The sequence below is a fragment of the Notamacropus eugenii genome, chromosome 6 (assembly GCF_028372415.1).
Source record: "Notamacropus eugenii isolate mMacEug1 chromosome 6, mMacEug1.pri_v2, whole genome shotgun sequence".
NCBI lineage: Eukaryota > Metazoa > Chordata > Mammalia > Diprotodontia > Macropodidae > Notamacropus > Notamacropus eugenii.
In genome coordinates this window covers 34,703,990-34,726,166 of record NC_092877.1, presented here as the reverse complement: position 1 = coordinate 34,726,166, position 22,177 = coordinate 34,703,990, and the positions used below count along the sequence as shown (strand labels likewise).

The following is a 22,177-nucleotide window of genomic DNA, read 5'->3' as shown; positions in this document are numbered from 1 at the left end:
TGATGAAGCAAGGTCTAGAACCAAGATGGAGCCTGGAGCTCCTTCTACTCTTTCATAGTCAAGCTGGTATGCTGGGAAAAGAACTATATTTTGAGCATCCCAGCTCTTTCATTTAACGCTGAGTTCTTTGTCCTTAAGCAAGTACCCTTCCATTTCTGAGCCTTAGTTTCCTCATCAATAAAATGGTGATCATCCCCATCCTATGTTTCCCATCAAGTTGGACCAAATGAGATGGTGGTTGTAATCAATAATCAATCAATCAACATTTGTTAAGTGCCTAATATATGTCTGGTATTGTGTTAAATGATGGGGATACCAAAAAGAGTATAAGACTTGCCTCTAGGAGTTTACAATCTAATGGCAAGAACTTCGGAAAGCACTATATTTTAAAGAAAAGAACTACTTCTGGAGTTAGATGAAATGGGTTCAAATGCCCCCACTAATCTACCTACCTTTGTGACCTAAGGCTAATCCCTTAACCTTCATGGCATCACTCTCCTCAATGGGCCTCTGAGGACCCTTTCAAGTTTTGAGACAAGGAACCATGTAAACAGGTTCATGAAGTCACAAGCAGAGCTCTAACCCAGGTAGGTCAACTGGGATTTGACTCAATCTCGCAAAATTTAGAGGGTGGCAACAGCTGTCACAATCCTCAGTAGAGCAGAAACAATAAAACTCAATGTCAAATTAGTAAGACTAATTAAGGTAAAATCAGAATTGGGATGAGCTTCTCTTCTAACTGGTCTTCTTCACTACCCACCTTCCTCCTCAGCAGTAACTGAGTACCCTGAGATATCCATTTCTCTTCCACCCACTCCAACTTTACCCTCCTTCCCTATTCCATCCTCAGGGCTTACCATCCCCTGCCAATAATCCCCATTTGGTTCATGGCATTTGTTCCCATTTCTCATACTTGCTCCAGGGTCAAAAATTCCTCATTACTTCTTATGACAATCACCAGTAGCCTAGTGCGGTTACCAGCCCTCCATGGTAAGAGTGCTCCTACTTGTGTGCTGTTCTCGATGTCTTCTCAACGTCTTTTCTAAAAAGAAAATCATGAAGACAGCTGGAGATCACAAACACACTTTCTTGGCCTCTGAATGGACAACATTGGTTCATGGCTTTCATTTCCAACTCAACGCTGCCCTCTATAGGCCTTGAGGATCTGCCTGATGAACAGTTAATTCAGCCTCATCTCAATCTATCAGCAAGCATGCTAACTATGTGGGCACTGTGTTAGGCGCCAGGGGTACAAAGACAAAGATGAAAGTCCTCAAGGAGCTTAAATTCTACTTCTCTGTTTCAGAGGAGATGAGTAGAAGTTATAGAGAGGTAGATTCAGGCTCAGTGGAGAGAAAAGCTTCCCTGGACCTAGATGAACAAACACAAAATGTGCATGTAAAGTAAATACAAAGTCATCTGGCTAGAGGCACTAGCATCTGGGGGGCTCAGGTTTGAGCTGAGTTTGAAGGAAGTAAGAGATTCTGAGGGGCAGAAATGAGGAAGAAGAGCAGTCCAGGTAGAGAGCACAGCCTGAGCAAAGGCATGGAGAAGGGAGATAGAACATCATGTAAGAGGAACAGCAAGTAAGTCCATTTGTCTGGAGTGTAGAGTACATGTACAAAAGTGTGCAATAAGCCAGGAGTTTCTTGTGAGCCATCTGTACTTTATTTAGAGGTAGTAGGGAGCCAAGGGAGCTTCTGGAAGAAGAGAGTGACAAGGTCTTCTTCTGCTCACACTTGCTATGACTGGGTTTCAGAGCTGCAAGAGTGGTAAGGCAGGGGTACACTACTGAATGCCCCTTCCCTCCCCCCACCAGCACAATAGTCATGGAAAGAGAGGTAAATACTCCTTGATCCCCACTGTCATTCCCAGACTTCCCCTACTTCTTTCACTCAACAGCCTTTCTTCTAAATTATGGTAACCTTTATATTCTGGCCCCCAAACTCCCTTAAGCCCCATGACCTGCTTCTTCGTTCCCCTTTAGCCACAGGGATGGTACCACACATGGGATCCTGCCATTACCAGTAAATGTTCTGTTTCCCTAATTAGAAACTGAAAATCCCCTGAGATTAACCTCCTATTACTGTACCTTATCCCAGGCTTCAACTCTCATAAACCTGTCTTTACTCACACTGAGGCATCCATTCTCTCTCCCCCTGCAGTATTTTTCCAGGCCATTAATCTTACTCTGACTTCACTTATCTCACTTTCCGACATCAACCCAGTTGTTGGCCATTTCAACTCTACACTGTCTTCTGCTCTTGAATCTCCTGCCCCATTTCCCTACTGGAGTTCTTCTCTTGCCAAACCTTGATCCCAGATTACTCCCATCATCTCTATTCAATAACTCCTGAATGGAGCTGGAGGAAATCTCATAATTGTGCTAACTAGGTACATTACAAATGCATCTTAGGGTCCCTGCACTGGGCCCTCACCACAGCAATGCAGTCCTTTTATTCCTCCCTAACTGATTCCACGACTCCCCACAGAAGCTATTCTTTACCTCTTATCTCCTCAACTCCCTACATCTCTGCTTCCTCCTCTCTCATCTTCCCTAGAAAATGGAGACCATTCCACTTGGGCTCCCTCTCCTCCCATTCTCTTCATCTCAAAACCCTTTGACGTCACCACTCTTTCCCCCTAGTCTTTGAGAGAGATCCGGCCCTTCTCCTTGTCAAGATCAATCGATCTACATGTGCATTTGACCCCATTAAACAAAACAATAACTGCTCTTTCCAAAGTTACTGGTTCTCTGTCCCTGTCGCTGTTGTGTGTGTGTGTGTGTGTGTGTGTGTGTGTGTGTGTGTAGTGAGTGAGGGGAGTGTTAAAATTTATAGCAAATGGAGAGAGGCCTGGTATATTAGAGGGAAGGGGATAAGGGAATAAGCATTTATATAGCACTTACTATGCACTAGGAACTAACCCTACCAGGAAATAGTCTTTATTTGATTCTCGCAACAACCCCGGGAGCTAGGTGCTGTTATTTTTTCTTTTTTACAGTTGAAGAAGCTAAGGCAAACAGAGGTTAAGTGACTTGCTCAGAATCCCACAGCTAGTATGTGTCTGAGGAAGGATTTGAACTCAGGTCTTCCTGACTCCAGGCCCAGCACTCTATCCACTGTAGCACCCAGTTACTGAGACCTGGTGTACACACAATCCACATAGTTGAAGAAGATGGAGCTTGAATCAGACCTTGGGGAGAGGGGAGTAAATATCTCAATCACATGAGAAGGGGGAAGGGTGTTGCCAATTCCCAGCTCGGAGGTCACGTTAGAGGCTTACTTTTTGAGTTGGATGATGTCCATGAATTCAGACTTAAGGGAAGCTTCCCCATCAGCCTGGGCAACTACATCCTTACCTCTGGCCCTTGACACAGTGCCCCCGTAAATGATCCTGATAGAAGGGGCTGTAGGATCTCAGATGCAGGTGGGCCTGGTGCTCATACAATAGCCCAGACAGGTTCATAGGCCAGGAGGACTGTGCTCCAGTCCTTCACATTATTTGCAATGGTCTTAGTCTGTTCAAAAGTAATCTTCTCAGTGATTCCAGCTTCCCTCTCATCCAGCTTTTCACCCATACAGGCAATCACCTCCACCTTCTGATTCCCCAAAGATATGTTTTCTCTCAGAGTCTCCCAGAATCTCCCAGCTGTCCCCACAGTCCTAATCATGGCAGGGTTGATCTCCCCAGTAAATGTTCTCATGGCCAGTTTGTAAAAACACTAAACAGCTCTACCCCAGTGTTTCTACTCTCTCTTCCAAAGTATCTGGCATTTAATTACTCTGTATTTTCCATTTGTTCTCTTTATGTTCACTCTGTATATGCTTATATATGTGTACAATACATACATGTATGTATGTGTATATAATGTATATGTGTGTACTTCTTGCCTCCCCCATCAGAATGTAAGCACTTTGTAAGTGAGTATCATTTCATTCTTTGTGCTTATATCCCCAGTATCCAGCATAATGACTGGCATATATTAGGGGCTTAGTAAAGGCTTGTTGATTGACAGCAAACTTAAGAAAATCACATAACCTCTCGATTTCTCACTCTTCTTTGCCTCAGTTTCTGAGATAAAGCCTCAGTTTCCTCTTCTGAAAAGTAAAACTAGTGCTCCTGCCCCATTTTTTCATATGGCAGTTAGGAGGTCAGTTTTATGAACTGTAAAAAGCCTTTGTAAACCACTCAAAGATGTGCCAAATCATTGTTATCCTGAAGACTGAAAGTTGTTTAGTGACCTCTTTGCCCATAGTAGACCTTGCAGGGAAAGAGTCCCCTATCCTGGAGTGCTCCTTGCTGATTTCGATTCTCTTTCAACATCTAGCTCTTACACCCAGAGCCTCAGACTACAATTTACTCAGTCAGTGGGTACATATTAAGGGCCTACTATGTATAATCCTAGAAGCATCATAGGAAATGGAATGCAGGTCTGTCCTTGAACTCAAGAAGACTTGAGTTCAAGCACTGAATCTGACAGGCATATACTGACTAGTTAACTTCTCAGTGTCCCAGGAAGTTCCAAGGAGACACTTATTCTTTCCATACTGCAGGGGTTAGGAGCCTGAGGCCTCCATGATCTGGAAAATCTGAGTAAAAATTTGTGGCCCTTCCTTTGTCTCAGGGAAGAAGTTTGGATTTTTTTCTTTTTCTTTTATGGGGGTATTTATGGTATTTACATAAAATGTGGGTTAAGTGTTTCATCACAGGCTTTGTATTATCTGCTGGCTTTCACATGTCATTTGTGACTTTGGCAAAAATCCTAAAAATCTCCCATTTAATTTTTTATGCCAACCTGCAATATACTGGGGAAAGTCATGATGTAGAAGGGATAACTATATAAAGTGCATAGCAGGCATTTCCTCACCTGGTTCTTCCTTCCATTGATGAAATAGCAGAACCAACCCAACAACCCCAATTGGGGTAATGCTCTGCACTGGTTACTGTGGGATACAAATAAAAATTAATGCGCTGTGTTGGAAAGGTAGGTGCTGATTATGTGTTAGGCACTGCACTGGGCAAAAATGCAATGCAAAAGTCCTTGCCCTGGAGGAGGTAGCATCCTATAAAAGGAAACAGCATGAACATATTTAAGCATATACACAATTAACACAAGATGATATTTTTTTGGTGGGGAGAAACTAGCCAAGGGGAAGATGGGGAAAGGCTTCAGGTAGAAAGTAGAATTTGAACTAAGCTTTGAAGGACATTCAGGAATGGAAAAGTTCAAGGTAAAAAAAGAGGACACTCTAGGTAGGTGTGGGAGACAGCCTGTGCAAAGGGAAGATGATGGGAGATAGCCTATCATGTGAGAAGAACAGCCAAGTCAGTTTACCTAGATAAATGAGATTGTAGGAAGTTTAAGAAGGGAACTAGGAGCCAGGTGGCAAAGAGCTTTGCACCCCAAACAGACTGACATGCCCAATTTCCATTGGGTCTCTCTTTCTAGAGCCTCTCTGCTCTAGGTTTCACCCTTATTCTGCCACTGAGAACACTGACCCCTCACCCTATTAATGAGAATGCCAATTTTCTTCATCAATAAGCTGACCCATAACCAGAAACTATTAACAATGTGGCCACAGTCCCAAATCTGTAAAGGCCAGTATTCTTTTCCTCTACAGATCTGTGCTAATGGTGGCCCTTCAAATGCTTGGTGGACTAAACCCTACTAAATTAATGCATACTCGGGAGAGATTTAATAGGAATTATCTAGCACATGGATTATCAGGGACATTTCAAGTCCAGGACAAACATCCAAGTTCATCAAAATTGAATTCTTCATGAAGAAAATAGAATTCTTAGCAATAATTCTTTAAAAATGACACCATAAGTTTTGGCGTGCTCATTTTTGTTTCTTTTCACATGGCAGTCACTTCCCTTCACCTCAACAATAGAATCTTCCCTTCTAACAAAGAAATATAGCTAAGCAAAACAAACCAGCATGTTGGCCAGATACGTCTGACAGGAAATGCATCTTTCCACACTGACAGTCCCCTACCTCTCTGCTGAGAGGTACACAGCAAGTTCCATCATCAGTCCTTTGAAGATATGATGGACCATAGTTTTTGATCGCAGTTTTCATGGCTTTCACGTTATTGTGGTTGTTGTGTAAATTGGTTTTCCTGGTTTTGCTAACTTAATTCTGAATCTAGTGATTGTGTGCCCAAAGGTGAGTGTCAGATGCAGGTACATGGGGACTTTTAAAAAAGAATAGAGGAGAGAGGAGATACTGGTGACCCGTTTGCCTTTGGGGTGCCTTTGTCTCTCTCATTGTTTTGGCAGGTGACCAAACAGTTTGCAACCCGTGGGGAAATGCCCTAGGACTGACTATAATACAGAGACAATAGTACAAATTAAAATGTACACATCAGAATGAGCTAGTGTAGATTCTCAGTCTCTTGGAAGTGAGGCCAATACCCATCTATTTATGCAGCCACTTGTGCCATCTGGCAGAAACAGTGGCATATCACATTTCTGTATCCCATTGACAGTCTGGACACTGATCTCCTGTGGAGGTTTGCCATGAGTGAAAATACCCTATGCAAATACTTCTAGCTGGCTCCCTATTGACAGCAACTGGGTAGATCTGAACTTCCAGCCTTTAGGACCCACTTGTATCTGGAGGGTTGATATGGGGATTGAAGGAGAACTGGAAGAGACAGGGAATGTGTACTCACTGGGCGCCATGTTATTAACTTGCTGATTTACTTTTATTCTGATTAAAGATTGGATACAAGGATGTGATGGGTATATATAAAAACCTTGACAGACACACAGTAGGGATTGGACAAAAGGGAAAAGAATTTCCCTAAATGGAATGGGGGGCTATATGTATTGATCTGGTTGGGTAATTGTCCCTCACCAGCTCATAAAAATGAGAACAATGGCATCACCTATTAAAAAAGGTGGATCCAAGGGGTAGGTAACAGCTCTCAGAGAGACAAAAATCAGTGCCAAGAATTTAGTATTCACTCCAGAATGCTCTCCGGTGATGTGTGGTACATAAGACTGGTTGGGCTGAGCATTTTGACCACACTACTCTGGCTATGACTTCAGAAGAGTACTAAGCACTGTTTAGAGTGAATGCATAATGCATTTATTATGTGTTTACCAGGCACAAGGTATCTTGATAAGCACTGAGGATACAAATAGGGAAGTAAGCTAGTCCCTTCTCTCAAGGAGCTCACCTTCTAATGCAGTGTCCTAGCCATCCTCAAATGAATAACCTCTTTAGAACTGGCTGTTGAACATTTCAGACATCTTCCAAACTCAAGCACATTTGGTGAAAGGGAAATTTGTGCACAACAAGAGATTATTCTGGAAACAAATGTTTTTAGATGGTTTTCTAGTTTTCTTATTCACTGAGCAATTGTTATTCATATTCTCATGGAATAAATGAATAGCTTTAATAGCAAGGTTGAAAAGCAAGTATAATATCCTTCTAGGGGGCAGATTCTACATTTCCCACAAGGATTCTAGCATTTATAGTTTCCGATTATGAGAGATGGGAGCCCTCTGAGGTTCAAGTCAAAACTACAAATCCCAGAATTATCATAGGGAAAGTGGTTTGTCCCTAAGAATGTAGTTATACAGAATGATGTGGTTGATATAAAATTAATTCCTTGAACCATAGCTCCTTGTAGCCCCCTTAAATCATACCTCCCTAGCTCTAATCCACGGAACCCCCTAACTGCACACATACCTTGTCAACAGAGGTACCTCTTGAACCAATTTCTAATTAGAATTTAGTCTAATGAGGGCTAGTTTAGTCCTGAAGATTCTCCATATTTGTTATTCTCTGTGACTTGTGAATTTGGTCTTGCCCATCCTTGTCATTCATTATTATGTCTCAATGAGACAATCCAACCTCCACATTTGTACCTATCCAGCTCAGCCCCACCTGTTCTGAGCTTTTCTGCTCCTCTTCCCTCTCCTTCCATCATGCCCTCTGGAACCCTTGCTAATCATTTCTTTAATAAAACACTCTACAATTCTGCCAGGAACCCAACCCAAGCTTGGATTATCATCCCTCTCTTATTAACCTTTTTTTGAAAATCAAGGTTTGCCCTTGTTGAGTGATAGCTGTCACATCACCTCCCAATGTCTAAAAGTTCCCATGTCACTGAGGGTAGATCAGCAATTACATATGCCAGTTGTTTCTCCACCCCAGGATGTAACTTGTCTGGTCCTGATGACTTGAATTAGCCATATTTGTTCTACCCTTTTTAAGCCAACAACCCTTAGAAGAAAAATCAAAAGTGAAATGAATCAAGCAGCTACGACTTCCCTTTATCACCATTATCATAATTTCCTCCATCTTGAGAATAAGACAAACTCTCAGAATAAAAAAGGTTTTAGGTTTTTGTTTTTTGTTGTTTTCTGTTTGGAATATAGCAGGGATGATTGAGGGAATCCCTTGTTAATTTGGTAGGACTTCTACCCAATGAGATTAAAGGATGTAGACCTTTGATAGACTAGAATCCCTTCCATGAGGCCAGACAAGTGCACTTGACACCACTTTCTGAGGGACCTACATCTTAAAGAGAGTTAAAGGGGGCTTTTCTGAATGATTCCAGGTGGCTGTAGCTGTCTTCTGATGATTTGTTGAATGAGGCCCAGGAGGATGAATTATTGGGGGAACCTTTCCCTCTGCAACCTAGAAGAGGTTCAAGGAGAAATGACTCCATTGTATCTTTTGAGTGCCTCTCCAGTTCTTTCTGTCCCTTGTGCTTCCAGAGAGAGGATGCTGAGGAAAAGAGAAAGGGATTTTTCCTCTCCAGCCTGGCAGAAAGTGATGACAGATCCATCCAATCATTCCAGGAGATGAGCACAAAACTCCTAGACTTCCCAATCATTGACTCCTTCTTCTGTCTTTCTGATCCCTTCTCTTAGTTTAGATTAGTGTCTATAATACTTGAGAAATGGATGTTTCTGGCCTTGGAGGATACCTCATGAACTATATTGTGTTCAGAATATCCTGAGGTCCAGAGTTAAATACCCATCACCTAGAAGGTCAGTGAGAAGAGGATCCTGCAGCTGAAAGCCCACAGAAAGCCATGTGTGGTGAAAGGGCAGGAGACTTGTACCTAATCAATCCTGTAGGATACTTCTTGTAAGTTGCTCATACAGTAGAGCTCCAAGGTAAATGTAAAAAGGGGAAAGAAAAGCTTATTTCTTTCCTTCTTCAACACAGTCTTCTGAGTCTTGGGCCCAGCATCACAGACTGAAGAAAGGGAGTCAAATTCATGTTGGCCTTGGCCTCTGGAACAGTAAACTGTGGGACAGTGGATAGAGTAGATAGAGTGGCAGGCCTGAATTCAGGAGGACTGACCTCAGACACTTAATAGTTTTATGACACCAGGGAGTCATTTTGCCATTTGCCTCAGTTTCCTTATCTGTAAAGTGAGCTGAAGAAGGAAATGGCAAACCACTCTAGTATCTTTGCCAAGAAAATCCTAAATGGGGTCACGGAGAGTCAGACCCGCCTGAACAACAACAACAGAATGCTTTTTATGGATCCACTTGACTTCATTCTCAAATGCCAGAAAGCGCATGCCAGCCCTCTGCAGGGTCTGGAATACACACATATTTTTCCTCTACAGAAGCATTCTTCTTAGAATGACTTCTCCTGCAAGTCATTTGGTAAATATTGTAAGTTTCCCCCAAGGCAGCTTTGGGCTGTGAAGTACAGGATGTTAATCCCATCCACATTGACTTTAATAGACAACACTCCCATAAGTGGAAGTTGTGGAGCCTGCCTCATATCAGCATGGTTTATAAATCTCCTGCAGAGGAGACAAAGCAGTCTGTGGGCACTCACTAGCTACCTAACTTCCTGACTGAGTCACTGAGAGGAAGAAGCCTGTCACAGGGCCTTGCACACAGTAGGTGCATAATAAATGCTTGTCGACTTGCATGAGAAACCATACTTTATCAATACTGTTAAATGCTTCTGTGGTCCCTGCCCTCTAATAATAATGATGAGGATGCTTTAAGGTTTGCAAAGTATTTTATAAATATTATTTCATTTTATGCTCAAAACAGTTCAGGGAGGCAGGTGCTATTGTCAGCTCAACTTCGTTCTTCTCTTCAGTTGTTTCTATCTTGTCGTGCCCCCATTCAGGGTTTTCTTGGCAAAGATATTGGACTGATTTGCCATTTCCTTCTCCAGCTCATTTTTTATAGATGAGGAAACTGAGGCAAACAGAGTTAGGGGACTTGCCTTAGGGTTACACAGCTAGTAAGGGTCTGAGGCCAGATTTGACTTCAGGAAGACGAATCTTCCTGATTCCAAGCCCTGTGCTCTGTCTACTGCACCACCTAGCTGTCCCATCCCTGTTTTACAAATGAGGAAACTGAGGTATATAGATGAAGTGACTTGCCCATCATCACACAGCTAGGAAGTATCTCAAGCTGGATTTGAACTTAGATCTTCTTGACCTAGCACTCTATGTATTGCTCTAGGAGAACAGAATCTAACAACAGAAAAGGCAAACAGTCTGAGCTTATAAGTTCAGAAAGCTCTGACTCATTGGCTTTAATTATCAACCTGGGCTATCCCTGCCTTCCTGCTGACTCAGAAAGGTTTGGAGCATGAAGAAGGACCTGTAGGGCTTCTGTAGATCCGTCTTTAAAGCAAAGCAAAGCCTAAGGCATGTACTTCCACAAGATCGTATTTGTTCAAACCTTTAAATCTTATTCCTGGACTTTTCCACTTGGTTTTGGTGCCCTTGCCCCATTGCTGGCTTTTAGATTGAAATGGGAACACAACCAGTCTCAAAATTTAGGGACATATGGACATTTCATTAAGACAGAGCCAACCCCCTAGGACCTCTATTTTCCCAAATAAGAGAGAGGCTGCATTGTTTTAGCACCATCAAACAGAAGGAGGGCTGCTGATTCAAACAGTAACTGAAATGATACAATATGATAAAGTATAAGCCTGGAGAGTTTGAGGACCTGGGTTCTTTTCCTATAACACCAATCAGGTCTATCTTGGGAGGGATGGGGGGGGCGGGGAAGCATAGATCCATCTCAGGGGTGTCCTTGACCTCAAGGGTAACAGTTTTTTTCCAGCAAGAAATTTTGCTACAAAATTATCTATGGTTCCATATTTGACCAAGCACAGTAGATGCTTTTAGCACAAGTAGGCAAGGGGTACATTTAAAAGCATCACTAAAAATGCAATAAAGTATTCAACAGATGGTTTGTGAATACTTAGAAAAGAATGTGATGATCATTAGCAGTTTGCTTCTGGGTTCACTGCAAAATGTCAGACCAAACTGCTTCTTTTTCTGATTTATCCTATTGACATACTGAATTCTGATTTCAATAAGGCATCTGACAGACTTTTATAATATGAGGACTGGAGAGTTATTGTGAGTTGAACCTTTGTCACACATATTTCTTACACATGTGCCTCACTACTGCTATGGTCTAAGTTTAAGCTTACTCCTCCCATGGATGCTGTGTATATTTGTGGGAAGGAGTGAACCAGGTTTTAGAACATTTTGTATTAACTGTCTTTACCATGTTATCTGAGCATAGTGGTAGTTCCTCTCTGGGGACCCAAACTGCTAATTGAACAGAAGTTGGGAAATGCTGCTCTTTCTTCCTCCTTCCTTCCTTCCTTCCTTCTTCCTTCTTTCCTTCCTTCCTTCCTTCCTTTTCTCTCTCTCTCTCTGTCTCTCTTCCCCCTTCTTCTTCTCCTCCTCCTCCCCTCCTCCCCTTCCTTCTTCTTCCATCACCAAATGTAGTCATCCTCCTTACATGTGGCTACTCCGTTCATAAGAGTATAATTTTTGGTTGCTTATATTTTGTATAACACTTTAGGGTTTGGGGCCTAGATTTTTAAAAAGATGATTTCTATTTTTGTTTCTTTTTCAGAAAGCCAGGAAATTTTACTTTTTATCCTGTGCATTTTTCATGATTTTGGAATTTTTTTCAAATTTTTTTCAAATTTTTGAAATTTTCATGATTTCTTGAAATATAGCTCTAGAAAAACAGTCTTTAAAGAAGCAAACCCAAATCACTCAGGCTCTTACTGAATGGCTAATAATAGACCCCAACTCAAGTAGGCCTCTGTAGCTCATTGTTTATATTTTGATGGCTTAAAATGACTGTAAATAGCAATTGTTTTCTGTTCTGGCCAGAAACTCTAAGGGTCCTCTCCTCCCAGACTGATAGTTTTGTGACAATAAATTGGGTCATCTTTTGTCTCAATTCTTACGTAGCTCTAAGGCACTGAATGAGCATTACCTCAGACAAGCTGAGATCTGGGAAAGACCTAATTTAGAAGGTCACCCACTGCATCCTGGGTCATTGCCATTATCTTGACTTATGTTTCCACAGAGAGAGAGTAATAGGCCTGAAAGTCAGGGTAGACCTGAGTTCAAATCCAACCTCGATATTTACCAACTGTGTGACTCTGGGAAAACTATTTAACCTATGCCTGCCTTAACTTCCTCAAATATAAAACAGGGATTATACCTCCTAGGGCTATTGTGAGGATCAAATGAGATAATAACTGTAATGTGCCAGATTCATAGCAGATATTATATAAATGTTAGCTATTATTATCATTATCTCTGCTTCTTAGAATCTCTGGTTTCATTCAAGCTCCCCTTAGGTTTTTCCCTGATTTTTCAAGTTGTTAATATCTCTCCTCCTCTTAAAAAATTATATTTACTTTACATATACATTTGCTTTCTGTTAATTATTTCCTATTTGTTCTGCATACAGCTTGCTTGTTTGCATATTGTCTCCTCCATCGGGCAGGGACTGTCTTTTGACTCTTTTTGTAGCTCTACTGCTTAGCACAGTGCCTATTTATTGATTGGCAAATTGATTGTGTAAATTGTCCCCCTCTTCCTCCTAATCACCATAGAATGTGAGCTCCTTAAGGTTTTTCACCTTTAAATTGATCCTCAGTACCTATCAGAGCGCTTGAAATATATATCTAGATGATTAATGTGAATTCAAATAATGTAAATTTAATTTAGTGCAAAATTTAAAACAATACCAGGTAACGTCTAATGTGAGCCAAAATCTGATAAATGCCATTTTGTGAACTAGTAAGGGGTTTTAACATGCTGCTACTGATGATATCAGTCCTCACTTGCACATTGTCCAGTGTGGATGTGACAGATGTGTTGCTACATGCCCAATTACTAACAGTTGTGTTACCATTTTTTTTAAGAGCCTGAACAAAATGGACGAAAGGAAGAGTACTTCAGATGGACATACTACCTTTGGGGGCCGGGGGGGGAGAAGGAGAGAGAGAGAGAGAGAGAGAGAGAGAGAGAGAGAGAGAGAGAGAGAGAGAGAGAGAGAGAGAGAGAGGAGATCATTAACAGATTAGGACAAAAATTTCCGCCGGCGTGTCTATGATGTGGAATATTACAAAACATGCAGACAAAATAAAAGAAAGAAAAGACAAAGTTGCATCAGCTTTTTGTGATTTGCAAACCACCACAAAGAAACAAAGTATTACAGTAACAGAAAGAGGTGCCTTTCAATGGTAAGGACTGAAGATTGCAGTAAAAAATGCATTCCTCTTGGCAGAACATCCATTTGGACTATGTCAAATTTATTTAAGACAGGGAAAGAAAACGGAAATGAAGTAGATAGCGAAGAAACTTTGACTACAAGCATTAGTTCAAAATGAAGTTTAATTTGGTAATGTTAAAATTGCAGAAGAGGTCCATGCAGAGGGTGTAGCAGCTAGATATCCTGATGTTTTCAAGAAAATCAAAGACATTGGATGGTGGATACCCTGATCAGAAAATTTTAATGTGAAAAAGGATATATTTTTAGAACATAAATTTCTAAGAAATAAAAAACTCAACCTGGATTTAAAGAATCCAAGGATCACCTACCACTTTCATTGAAAGGTAATGCTGAACAGAATATTAAATTAATATTAAATTAAACAGAATATTAAAATTAAATTGATCTGAAAGGTGACAACCATGTATTGCTTCCAGTTCTTTCATGGTCAAATAAGAAATCTGAGGTTACTAAAGCTATTTTCAAATACTGATCTTCAAGTTATTTTAGCTCAGCTATCAGAACATATTGCAAGGACAACAATACGCTGTTAAAAATTTTACTCATTTTAAATAATGTCCTAAGTTATCCAGCCAAACTTGGTTCACTGCGTGAGAATGTAAGCATACAAATTTGCAAAGATGTAGATAAAGATCTCTGTACCTACCAGAGTATGTGTAAAGATTTAAAGAGAAGACAGCTCAGTTTATGTTCTTAAAAATATTTTAAATAACAATAATAACATTTTTGTTATGTTGCAGGCTTATCTTTAGGTATAATATTTAGTAATTTTTTAATATTTAAAATTTTGCTTTTGGTAATTGTTACTTTGTAATAAATTTGAATTAGAAATAGACTTTTCTTATACTTGGCTGTTACTTTAATAAAAGATAAAAAACTGATTTAAAAAATTTTTTCATTGCAGATTTCTATTGGGAAACTACTGTAATTTACATATAATTATAATCAACTACTGTATTTTACATGTAATTATAACTTCAAATAGTTCAAATTCAAGTAATGGGACTGACCACTTAACAAGATTCATTATTTGCACTAATGGGAATCTAGCTGTGGTTGCTATTTAATAAATGCTTATTGAATGAATAAATGAATGATGCAATCAGGAGACTTCATAGCCACTTAAACAACCATATGTTTACTGCTGATTGATTGATGTGAACCTAGAAGACAATTTCTAGTTTCACGTTTCAGGGCTCTGTCCTTGACCTATCCCACACAGTATTTTTAGCAATAACTTGGTTGAAGAGGAGGGAGTGGGGGAGCATACCTACAAAACTCACAAATGACACAAAGATAGAAGTTATTAAGCGATAGGAATCTAAAATAATTTAGCAGATCAGAATGTGGAGTTGGATTTGTAAGATGAAATTTAATATAATAAATATAGTCATATCTCTTGGTTCAAAAAATCAGCTTCAAGAGCAAAAAATGGGGAGAGTCATGGCTAAATCACAGAGACTCAGAGATGAAATGAACCCAGCAGATCTGTGTGTGAACAAGAATTCCCTTCTACAACATTCCACAATATCCTGCCAAATGGTCATGCTGCCTTCTGACCCCCAATGAGGAATCTCATTACCTCCATTACACTTTTAAGTAGTTCTAAATGTTAGGAATTTTCCTCTTCCATTACACCAAAATTTGTCTCTTTGCAACTTCTTGCAATAGTCTCAGCCCCCTAGTCAACATCTGAAAAATCTTTTTTTTATAAGTAAAAGATGAAGGTGTCAGTTATGGTGGCGAAGAATTAGAGGGGAGAGTGAGCACCTGGAAGAACACAGAAGGCATCTTCAGTAGAGGTACTTACAGGATGTTAGTCTGATGAAAGGGAATGATATCAGTCTTTCCTCTGGCAACAGGGGAAGAACAAGTCCCGGCACAGATATGGCTGGAGAGAGGAGTTGCCAGGTCCAGATTTGCCTCTGTAATGAAAAAAGAGATAGTTCAAAAAACAAACAAATAAATAAATAATTCATCTGGAACAACAAAAGGGCAAGAGTATCAAGGGAATCAATGAAAAAAGTGTCAAGGAAGGTGGCCCAACAGTACCAGATGTCAAACTGTGCTACAACTCAGCAATCATCAAAACAGTCTGGTACTGGCTAAGAAGTAGAGTGGTGGATCAATGGACTAGATTAGAAACACAATACACAGTAGTAAATGATCATAGTAATCTAGCCCAAAGATCCAATCTTTTTGGGGTGAGAACTCATCATTTGACAAAGATTGTTGGGAAAACTAGAAAGCAACTTTGGCAGAAACATATCACATCATATATCAACATAAAGTCAAAATAGATAAATGATTTAGACATAATGGGGAGCATAAGATATAAATTAGGGGAGCATGAAAAAATGTCAGATCTATGGATAAGGGAAGAGTTTATAACCAAACAAGAGATAGAGAGGATTACAAGAAGTAAAATAGATCATTTTGATTACATGAAATTAAAAAGCTTTTTACATGAAAATTAAAAACAATTAAAAATATTTCATTTTACATGAAATTAAAAATGAAAAGTCAAAATTAAAAGGATAACAGGACACCGAGGGAAAAAAGTTTACCACAATTTTCTCTGATAAAGGCTTCATCTCACTGAGCCAAATTTATAAAAATAAGAGCCTTGGAGCAACTAAGTGGTACAGTGGATAAAGCACTGGCCTTGGAGTCAGGAGGACCTGAGTTCAAATTCAACCTCGGACATCTGCTAGCTATGTAACCCTGGGCAAGTCACTTATTCCTGATTGCCCCCCCCCCAAGAAAATTAGAGCCATTCCCCAGCTAATAAATGATCAAAGGATATGTGTAGACAGTTTTCATAAGAAGGAATGAAAGCTATCAATAGTCAAATGAAAAAATACTCTAAAAATCATTAATGATTAGAGAAATGCAAATTAAAATAACTCTACCTCAAACCTATCAAATTGGCCAACATTACACAAAAGGAAAATGGCATATGCTGACAGGGATGTGGAAAATTGGGACACTGATATACTAATATGTTGATGGAGTTTGTGAACTGCTCCAGCCATTCTGGAGAAAAATTTGGAGCTAAGCCCAAAGGGCTATAAATTGTCCTTATCCTTTGACTCAGCAATACCGCTACTAGGTCTGTATCCCAAAGAGATTAAAGAATAAAGGACTTATTTGTACAAAAATATTTATATCAGTTCTTTTTGTGATGGCAAGGATTGGAAGTCAAGGGCATGCCCATCAATTGGGGAATGACTGAACAAGTTGTAGTATATAGCTGGGATGGAATACTATTGTGTTATAAGAAATGATAAGCAGGATGGCTTTAGGAAAACCTGGAAAGACTTATATAACCTCATGCAAAGTGAAGTGAGCAGAACTAGGAGACCATTGTACATGATAATAATAATGTAAAGATAATCAACTGTGAAAGATTTAGCTACTCTGATCAAGACGATAACCCAAGACAATTCCAAAGGGCCCATGATTAAAGAGGCAATCCACTTCTAGAGAGAGAAGTGATAAACTCTGCAGGCAAAGTGAAACACTTTTTTCACTTTATTTTTATTGTTTTATTTTTTTTGCAACATGGCTAATATGGAAATATGTTTTGCATGACCTCATATGTATAATTGAAATCAAATTTTTTTTTCCTTTTCAAAGGAGGGAGGATGGGTAGAAGGAAGGGAGAGAATTTGGAACTCAAAATTTTTTAAAATGAGTGGTAAAATTTTTTAATATCTAATTGGGAAGGATTTAATGAAATGAATAGAAATAACTTTTTAAAAAAGAGAAAAGCTAGCTCAGCAGAGACGGTCATACGTGTACATGCAACTCAGGAACAAGGGCCACAAATTCCATTATACTAAATAATAGAACAAGGAATTCAGGGGTAGGAAGCTAGTATTTAATCAGAGCAGCAGGTCAGTGGGCTCACTGAGAATCAGCTTTTTCCAATTCTTTCCTGGTGCCAGGAAATGAAGGCAAATCTCCTGAAGATAGACAGCATCAGAGACCCTAGTGTTTCTGGTGATGTTTTAGATCAACCATCTTGGTTCTAGGAAAGGAGATATATTATTAACCCAGCAGAGTAAGACAGGGTGGTGAAACCAAGGGAACTCCTCCACGGAGGAGTTTGTGGATTTCCTGGAGTTTGTCCACAGGGCTGTAACACTGGGGAGGGGGGGAGGTTGGGGGGGGGGGAGAGAAACTGTCTTCTGAGATCCAGGGAAGCAAAATTCTCCGGTGGGAACTCTGTTTAAATTGTTGGTCTGTGAGTAGTCAAAATAAGCCAGGGACACTACCCAGGTTTGTGATGTGACTGATACGTTTAACTTGGGCTAAATGACCTAGTGGAGATCTGTCCTGAGAGTAAGGAAGACCTGGGTTTGAATTCTGTCTCTGATCTATCCTGGCTGTGTGAGTTTAGCCAAGCCACTTAACTCAGTTCCTTCCCCCCAATCTTTCCCTACTCTCACATTCCCTAGCCACGCCGTTCCCCCGCCCCAAGAATATAAGTGCTTCTGACTTTCTGGACTTCAATAATATGTGCCCCAACCCTTTCAGCAACTCTTTGTGTATTGTCTTCCCTCTTTAGAACGTAAGCCGTTTGAGGACAGTTCATTTCATTCTTTACCCTCTGTGCCTAGCCCCAGACCTTTTGCAGGGCAGACCTTGAATGCAAGCTTCTTGACTCAGACTGATCAGCAGGTAAGGAAGGTTATGAGCAAAGGTGGCCACCTCTGATAGGCTGAGTTGTGATCATTTGTAAGGAAAAGAATTAAGATGAGTCAATAGAGTAATGTGCTAACCAGAAAGACTGGCATCACCTTAGGCTGTGTAAATAGAAGGATGGCATACAGATTGGGGGAAGCAACAGGTCTGACCTAATCTGGGCTAATCAAACTGCATCTGAAGAGCTGTGCTGGACTCCAGGCATCACGTTTTAGGAGGAACACTGACAAGCTGAAAGTCTGTATGAAGGAGGGTGACTAGGAGGGTGAGAATGAAATGACATCATAGAAGGAAACCATATCAGTTGAGGGGAATGGTGGTGGTGGTGGTGGTGGTGGTGGCATGTGTAGTCTATAGAGAAGATTTAAGGGAGGCAGGATAGCTGTCTTCAAATATTTCAAGAGTAGTCAGTCAATAAACATTGACTAAGCGCTGGGGAGTCATGTCAAAAAGGAATTCAGAATTATCCTATATTGCTCCAGAGAACAGAACCTGGATCAATGGGTATAAGGTTGCAGGTTTTGAATCAATTTTCTAAAAAAGCAGGATAAATTAGAACTTTCCAGCTACCTCACAAGGCAGTGAAATCTGTCACTGAATGTGTTCAGGCAGAGGCTGAATGACCTCCTCTCTAATATTCCTGGAAGAGTACACTAGCATGATGGGAGGCTGACTAGATGACCTCCGCTTTCCCTGCCAAGCAATTACCAAGCATTTATTAAGCACTGATTACATGCCATGCACTGTGCTATACTAGGGATGCAAAGACAAAGAATGAAACAATCCCTGATCTCAAAGGGTTAACGTTCTAACTTTAAGATTCCATTCTTTAGCTCCTTTGTGGAAGTGCTTTGTCACTAAAACAGAGCAAAGAGAATGCTTTCTCCAAAACTTCAAAAGTTCTCCCTTTACTCTACTGCAAAATGAAGTAAATTATTTTATAAGTAGGTTATTTGGATACCGGTAAATAATTTTTCCAAAAAAGGAGATGAATTAAAAGTCAACAACATTAGTGTCCTGAACCCAATGTCTTTTATTTACTATTAACCTTTGTAAACATCCAAAGCTGGCCAGATGACTACTCTTTGGTGTACTTGTGTCAATACGAGGGATACTTAGCATCCCATTCAGAGATGGTCCTAAAACTGGATGTTAGTAAATCAGTGGGAAATTAAGTAAATTATATTCTAGAGTATGAACCACTAAATTGTTCACAAGGAAACTAAAGAGCCAACTTGGTTACCTATGCTAATGAACAGACAGGTTCTTAGGATAATATGAAAAAAGTTTACATAGCAATTATTATGCAATTGTTAAAATATAAAAAGATCCCTCCAAATGACTTATAAAAAATCCATTATGCATCCCATGCACATTCTCCTCTGCCCCAGCAGTTTTTAAACCACAATGGTGTGTGTGTGTGTGTGTGTGTGTGTGTGTGTGTGTGTGTGTGTGTGTGTGTGTGTAATATAGACAGAGATGGAGTAAGAATTAAACAAAAAGATTTTCAAAACATTTTAAGATCCACTTCATAAACAAAAATCTCTTAGTATACAAACCTAAGAAGTCCAACTAAAACAAACTTTTTTTAGCTTCAAATCTTGGTAGCTCAGAAGTTTTTTTTTTCTTAACATTTAGAAAAACTTCTTATCCTACTTTATGGGATGAATGTATCAAACAGTAACCAACCATCTGAAGTTTTTAATGTCTGTCTTGTCATATCTTCTAAATATCTTCATAAACACTGAACTAGAAACTTCTTACCTGTATAAAATAAAAACAATGCAAAATATATTTTCCAATTTATATGGGGAAGGAACAGATTCTAGTGACTTGTTCAAACTCTGCTATCACTACTAAGAGAAGTGGCTGCCTGTTGTGAGATATTTTACACTTTTACAACTTTTTTACTTTTGCATCATGGAATCCAGAATCATAGAATTACAGAATTGGAAAGGACATCATTGACCATTTAGTTCAACTCCTATTTGAAACAGAATTCCCTCTGATTCTTTCTTTTGTTTAGACGAAGAAGTAGCCCCCTTCTGGTCAAGACCTACTCCTCTACTTTAATCCATCATCCTCTTATCTGTCACATCTGGGAACTTGTCCCTTTCAATTGTCCTCCCTCACTCATCTTTAATTTTTCCTTATCTTTTTTTCCCCTACTACACACACTTTTTAATTGTCTCTAATCTTTCTTTCTTGTTACCCACAAATTAGAAACAGATTCCCCCATTTTCAAAAAAGTACCAGACCCTGCCATTCCCTCAAGCCTCGCCTCTTCTTTCAAAGCCTAATATATATATCATCTTTTCTCCTCCACTCTTCAATCCCTTATATTCTGGTTTCAGAGTTTATCACTTAACTAAAACCATTCTCTCTTAAGACACTAAATCCAATGCTCTTTTCCTCAGTCCTCTTCCTTCTTGAGTTCTGTATGGTGTTTGGCACTGCTGACTGCCTCCTCTTCCAGGATACTCTCTCCTTGGTTCCTCTACTTGTCTGAGCATTCCTCAGTTTCCTTTCTTTGACTATCATCCAAATCCCACAAGTCACTAAACCATGAGTATCCCTGAAGATTTGGTCTTGGGCTTTCTTTTCTCTTTATGCTCTTTCTCTTAGGGATTCGATTGACTTTCACAGGTTCAATAATCATCTTTATGCAAATAATTCCCAGATCCACAAATCCAATCCTGATCTCTCTCTTGAGCTCTAATCTATCATCATCATCCATTTATCTGCATTTGAACAGGCTCTCCCCCATGCCTGGAATTCATACCTTCCTTACCTCTACCTCTCAGAATCCCAAGCTTCCTTCAAGACTCATTTCAGGTGTTATTTCCTACTAGAAGCCTTTCCAGATGCCTGAGCTTTCTCCCTCTTATGTGATAAATTGTAACCACTCCGTAGATATGGAAGCAATATGGTGGGATGGAGAGAGAAAGAGAGGGAGAAAGAGAGAGACACAGACAGAGAGCAAGAGAGAGAGACACAGAGAGAGAGAGAGAGAGAGAGAGAGAGAGAGAGAGAGAGAGAGAGAGAGACCTATTAATTGAAGAAAACGTCATTGAATTTTAATAAAAGACAGCCTTGTTAACACCACTAATGAAGACCTTCCTTCAAGCTCCGCTTCTGACGGTAGTAACCGTGGCAATTCTCTGAGATGATAAATGATGGGGAATTTCCACACTGGGAGATCCCCACACCAACGAAATTAACCAAGGTCCTAGGGACAGCGAGTGGCAGAGCAGAGCCTTGAACCCGGGTCCTGTGACTCCAAATCCAGGATTCTTCCCAAGACCTTCCTTTCACTCAGGTTGACACAGGGGAAGTTTCGCAGAGTGACGTAACTCCTGTGCCACTTTTCTCACACGGCTTATGACGCAGTTCCTTTTCACAGTGACGTAACACCTGTGCCACTTTTCTCACACGGTTTATGACGCAAGTTCCTTTTCACAGTGACGTAACTCCTGTGCCACTTTTCTCACACGGCTTATGACGCAAGTTCCTTTTCACAGTGACGTAACACCTGTGCCACTTTCCTCACATCAATTATGACGTAAGTTCCTTCACACAATTTTTTTCGTGCGCCATGTAGAACACACTCCCTTGGAAGGATGCCCCCGAAGCTGTTAGACTGTGCGTACCCCCGTACCCGCCTCGAGGAACTCAGGCCCAGTCTTGCCGGGGTGTCATTAGTTAGTGTCATGAGTGGATCAGGCGCCGAACTTGAACTCCAAGCCTGACAGGCGCTCTTTGGCGCCGGTGACCTTGGGAGATCCCTCCCCCTCCCCTCCCCGGCCTCAGTGTCCTCGTCTGTAAAGGCGGGGGGCGGGGACGAGGTAAGGTGCAGGCCTCCTCCAGCTGCTCCCGCCCCGCCCCCTCGCGCGCG

General features: G+C 40.5%; 1 long non-coding RNA gene across 1 annotated transcript; it reads right to left on the bottom strand.

The window, feature by feature from the left end:
- Positions 1-13,655: 13,655 nt before the first annotated feature.
- Positions 13,656-20,051, bottom strand: LOC140510672 (uncharacterized). The gene is made up of 3 exons (XR_011969331.1): positions 19,972-20,051; positions 15,383-15,497; positions 13,656-13,777 (listed from the first exon to the last, which is right to left on the bottom strand). It is a non-coding gene; the product is annotated as an uncharacterized lncRNA (long non-coding RNA).
- Positions 20,052-22,177: the final 2,126 nt, after the last annotated feature.